We start from the raw sequence: 6,232 nt of genomic DNA on the forward strand, positions 1-6,232 counted from the left end.
ATAGTGCTGCACTGGATAATTGTTGATCTTGAAAAGATCGAGCGAGACCTCCCGATAAAACCCAACCAGACGTACCGAAGCGGCGAATCAGCAACGGTTTGTGTTGTTGTTCTAAGCCGCCACCGCGGAGCTAGCGCCTCCAACTTCTGAATGGCGTGGCTTATGGGCTTATGAGTTTGTGATTTACACAGGTGCAGACGTTTACATTAAGTCAATAATAGTCGCTAGCAGAAGATGCAAAAATAGGAAGTTCTTAACATGTTCAACTGGAAGTGGTTCAATATGGGCACTTCACATTATGAGACATATTTTAATGGAAGAATTGCCAGCATGAGATCTTTGAACATTAATCTCAATAAACTGAATTAGTTGACCAAACAAGTGTGCACAATTTTTCAATAATCCGGGCAGAGCGGTTCTCAAAGATAGTCTTCGTTTCGCCTTCAACTTTATTTTCATGTGCAAACCAATGAATATCCTTATGTTTATTTCAATTAAAATTTACATATGGTCTTTCCAAAATTAAATACACTGCCACCACTGCCCATACACGTTTATCACCATGCAAATTGATGTGCAACATTTTTTTTCTGCTCAAAGGCGATTCCGCAGTTCAAAACATTGACACTGATTTGGAGGAGCCCCATAAACAGCCGGTTGAACCACTTCATAGCCTCTTATGTTCCGCCAGGCGGCTCTCTCGTCCGTGCTTCCTCCGTGCATTCAGTTCACTGGACGAGGAGTGGGTTAGGGAAGGCTTGAAACGATTTTTAATTCGCTTCGCATGATGGTAACTGACCAACCCCTCTAGAATAATGGGTCCATTGAGCTGCGGTGGATTGATTCACCTGATTTGGAAGTCATAATTCGAGCCGGAGGCGATTTTTAATTCGAGGTGGAGTGTGGTAGGGTTATAGTTAACTGTGGGTGTTGAATTAGTACTTTCTATGTGATAAGTACATCACGATTCATTTAAGAAAATAGTTTTGACTCAAGCTAAGACAAGCTTGACAATTTTTTTAATATATCGAGAAATTGTTGTTTCACAAGTTAAATTATTTGCATATTTCTCTTTGAAATCAATCCCTGGAAGCGAAACATATTGTGGTTGTTTCAATGTGATATTCGTACCTTTCAAGGACAATACAAACGTAAGGTTGGATGACGTAATGCCATTGCGGATGTAAATTGAATTAGGAGCCCAACCCTTAAATTTTTTTTGCTTACCACGGCTGTGAGAAGAGAGTTTTTTTGTAACAGAGCAAAATAGGCCACTGATTGATTTACTTTTAAGTGCTGAGCAATTTTTTGTCAATTCGAAGGACAATTTATTTTCGGATTTTTTATTTGCCTGAATTTTTTTCATAAGCATTTCCATATAATCTAATCTAATCTCATAGAGAAGGTGGGGATAAAACGGACAGAGATCTCTTCTACGCTAAATCGTTACAAATTTGTCACTCTATCAAGTGCATCTTATTGCCTAGTATATGTACTGTCACAGAATCTGAGACCCCCTCCTACCCAAAACCTGTGACATCATTTTTGAACTAACCCTAATGAAAGCTACACTGAGAGCAGCTTTACAGTTAAAATTACTACAGACTACATGCCCCGTTTGTATCAACTTTATTGAGCTTATGTTTTTACCATGGCCTCAAAACAAAACACAGCAGTCAAAATTACCATGCATGTAATTATTTTAACTACAATCTCGTGTAAAATTTAACTATGCGTCGCATTCAAGATAAAAATTAATCTGTTGTGAGTTTAACCAATTTGGACCAGCATTTTGAATTTTTTTTAAATTAATGAGGAATAAGGCCAAATTTGATCAATAAATGTTTATTTTTTCTAACAATTAGCAGATAATTGGCATGGCACGAAAAATTGCCAGGCGAGAATAAATGAAAAGCACACTTCCTCAACTGCAGCATCCCAATTGTAGAACTTTAATCATGATCGAATGGATTCAAATTCCTATATGCGGCTTTCTTCGTCAAACACGGAAGCTCCAGCGGGGATGGCATTTCGGTCGGCATTGTCAAAGGAACCATCCCCGGATTTAGTATTGTAGATCAGATTAATTGTACCTTGACAAATACGTATTTTGACCTCAACTGTAAGGTCGTCTTCAGTGTCTCGTACTTGACTCGAGTCAAGTACGAGAAACTGAAGACGTCCTTACTGTTGAGGTCGAAATACGTATCTGTCAATATACAATTAAGTGGTGGAATTAAATGGGCAATCAGCAATTAGTAAATCAAAACATATCGAATCTCCACCACAGCCAACACAGTGTATGGAGGGATGTGGGACAAAAGATCGAAAAAATCTCTACTTTATCGAAACAAAATTATGAAATATGTGAAGAATATACTTCTTTTAGTTAAGAAGTTAGTTTTTAGTTAAAAAGAATATTGAATTTGAAGGTTCAGAAACCTTGGTGTCAGGCCATTTGGCTAAATGCCGTTTGGCCGAACGCCATTTGGCCGAATGCCGTTTGGCCGAACGGGTCGTTTGACCGAATGCCGTTTAACCGAATAGTTAAAAAAAATACCTTAATTTACGAGTGGTCCTTCTTTCTTACTACTTCTTCCTTACTCCATCTACATTCTTCCTTCTGCTTTTTTCGTGTTTCTCCATTAAGCGGATCGGCCGGTCGTCGAAGTTTAGTTTTGCTTTGTGTGGAAGGCAAAACGATCAGCTGGTCGTCGCAATTTTTTTCTGCTTTGCGCGGTTGAATGAATAAATCAGAAAGTGAAAGTTTCAGACAGCGAGAGTGTTTTTTCTCATCCCATATATCGCATCACTTACCATGGCCATCACTCACCACACCGAAGTGAATCCAGATAAATTATCCTTTGTAACTAAAACGATATCCTATCCCAAGACAATCGTGGAGATGCGGAGGTATACTCGGTCTCTAGTAGCAACGAGAGTCGGACTAACAATCGTTCCCTTCCTATATGACCGTAAGGATGTGGCCAGCGCCGTTATTGACTTTAGATATTTGAGCTCCCGAAACGTGTACATTGAGAATGGGTAGCTAGTAGCTTCTTTATTCCTCCTTTATTCTTCCTTCTTCTTTCTTCCTTTTTCCTTCTCCCTTCTTTCTTCTTCCTTCTTCCATCTTCAATCTTCCTTCTTTCTTTTTCCTTATCCCTTCTCCCTTATCCTTTCTGCCTTCTTCCTTCCTTCTTCTTTCATCTTCATTCTTCCTTCTTCCTTCTTCTTACTTTCATTTTCCATCTTCCTTCATCCGTCTTCCTTCTTCCTTCTACCCTCTTCCTTTTTCCCTCTTCCCTTTTCCCTCTTCCCTCTTCCTTCTTCCTTCTTCCTTCTTCCTTCTTCCTTATTCTTTCTTTATTCCTTTTTGCCTTTCTCGTACAACAAAGTTGTACCGAAAGGCTATCATTTCACTCCGAAAACAAACTTTTTATAGAAGCTTCGGAGATCCAGAGTGTTATATACCATTCGACTCAGCTCGGCGAGCTGAACAAATGTCTGTCTGTCCGTGTGTATGTATGTGTGTATGTGTGTGTATGTGTGTGTATGTGTGTGCATAAAAGCTAAGAAAAACATTAGACAACTTTTCATATAGTAATCCTTAACCGATTTCCTCGCAACAAGTTGCATTCGACAGGGGGCAAAGGCTAGTTGATCACTATTGAATTTTTAAACGATGGACCGTTGCATTTAAAAGTTATAAAGAAAATGGTATATCGAACTAGATACTATATAAGGTTGGTGTCTTGGCTAAATGCGAGAAAGGCAGTATCACTACTTGGTGAATTAAATTGGGTTTTTATTCTTCCTTCTTCCTTCTTCTTTCTTCTTTCGTCCTTCTCCCTTCTTTCTTCTTCCTTCTCCCTTCTTTCTTCTTCCTTATCCCTTCTCCCTTATCCTTTTTCCCTTATCCTTTCTCCCTTCTTCCTTCTTCCTTCCTTCTTCTTTCATCTTCATGCATCATCATCATTCATCTTATTCCTCCTTTATTCCTTCTTTATTCTTCCTTCTTCCTTCTTCCTTCTTCTTTCTTTTCCTTCTTCTTCTTCCTTTTTCCTTGTTCTTCCATTTCCTTCTTCTTTCATGATTCATTATTTGTCCTCCTTCTTTTTTTGTTTATTCTTCATTCCAAGATGATCTTGCTTCGTATTGCTTGCTACTTGCTATCTCACTTATCATTTCTTATTATCACATCTCACCTCTTACCAATAACTTCACACTACTCATTTCTCATTTGTCACTTCTCCCTTCTTACTTCTTACTGCAAACACTTCTTGCTTCTCACTACTCACTTCTCACTTCACGCACTTAATAAGGAAACGTATTTCAACTATTCGGCCAAACGGCATTCGGCCAAATGACCCCAAAACAGTTTTAGAGCCTCCTTTGGAAACCTTCTTTCGAGGGGTCGGAATTCTTCCTTCGAGAAGCTTTGAAGCCTACTTTCAAAAGATTCAGAAACGTCATTTCAGCCAGCCCCCTTTGAAGTGGTTCGGAAGCCTCTTTTCAAAAGAGCTGGAGGCTCTCTTTCCAAGAGGGTTTGAAGCCCCCTTTCAATAAATCTATGTAGGAATAGGATAGGAAGCTCTTATTCAAGATGGTCAGATGTCCCGTTTTTAAGAGGGTCACAAGCCCCCTTTTCAAGAGGATTGGAAGTTCTCTTTAAAAGACCCGAAAGTCCCCTTTCAAGAGGCTCGGAGGCTCACTTTCAAGTGGTTCGGAAACCCTATCGGGGCTCGGAATTCTTTATTCTGTTTGGAAGCCTACTTTCAAAAGGCTCTGCAACGTCATTCTATGATATTCAAAGCCTCCTTTCAAGAGACTCGAAAGCCCCCTTTCATTCGACTCAGAAAACTCCTTTCAAGGGGCCCGGAATTCTTTTTTCAGCCGACTCCCTTTCAAGTGGTCCGGAAGCCTCTTTTCAAAAGGGTTGGAAACCCTCTTTCAAGAGGCTCAATAGCTCACTTTCAAGAGGCTCGGAGACTTCCTTTGGAGGGGCTCGTAATCCTTCCTTCGAGGAACTTTGAAGCCTACTTCCAAAAGGCTCAGAAACGTCATTTCAAGATGCTCAAAGCTTCATTTCAGGAGACTCGAAAAAACCCTTTCATGAGGCTTGGGAGCCCCCTTTCAAGAGGCTCCAAAACCTCCGTTTGAGGGACTCAGAATTCTGTCAGCCAACCAACTGAGCTCGGAAGCTCAGCTTCAGGAGGCTCGGAAGCCCCCTTTTCAAGAGGGTTAAAAGTCTCCTTGCGAGAGTCTCGGAAACCCACTTTCAAGACGCTCGGATTTTTTTTTTCGAATGGCTCGGAATTCTTCTTTCAAGAAGCTTGGAAGCCTACTTTTAAAAGGTTCAGAAACGGCATTTCAAGATGCTCAAAAGTCTCTTCTCAATAGGTTCGAAAGCACTCTTTCAAGATAATCTTCTGAATTACGCTCATTGAAATAGGGGGTACCTCAATTAATCCAAAAACACGATGGGGTACCTCTCTAGAAAAAGGTTGAGAACCGCTGATCTAAACAACGAAACCATGCAATATGGGTGTCTATCAATCGAGATCGATGATTAGAATACGATGTTTGACCCAATTCGCCAGATCGATGAACAGAATTCGATGTATGATGAAGGAGCAACAAAGTATTTGCAACTTATCGCCGAAAAAAATCAATTTTGATAGCAAAACTTCAGTCGTCAACTCCCAGTGTTTTAATAAAGGCTAATAGCCTGATTTTGGTTCGATAAATTCGTAACAAATGCGTCAAAGTTCGCACGCGGAATTCGCCGCAATAGAAATGATGGCGTACAGTACGCTGGTTCCTAGAAATTCTGTCCTCTTGAAAAGAGATTCTTCATCTCTCAGACCTTTTATTGCATCAAGTTCTCCCCTTATTGACGCCTACTACACTGCCGTGAATCGCATATCTGTCCCATCTTTGCTGGGTTTCATATTCATATGGGACAAATATGCGATTCACGGCAGTACACCAGTCCGCTAATTTCAATTATCTGTTATCCAGTCCTTTGTGCTGACAATTAGGCTCATCTTATCTTCGTTAGCTATTTCCATCTATTCTTATTTTCATCTAATATCTTTATTTCGCGGTTCAAGATTTCTCGTTTTTTATTTGCTTTTTCCCGCTCAGTCATAATAGCAATTAAGTCTCCATGGGAAACCACGATTGGCGGCACATCCGGTGATGCACTGTTCGCGATAGATGGGCCGTT

Source organism: Armigeres subalbatus, chromosome 2, assembly GCF_024139115.2.
Source record: "Armigeres subalbatus isolate Guangzhou_Male chromosome 2, GZ_Asu_2, whole genome shotgun sequence".
Lineage (NCBI taxonomy): Eukaryota > Metazoa > Arthropoda > Insecta > Diptera > Culicidae > Armigeres > Armigeres subalbatus.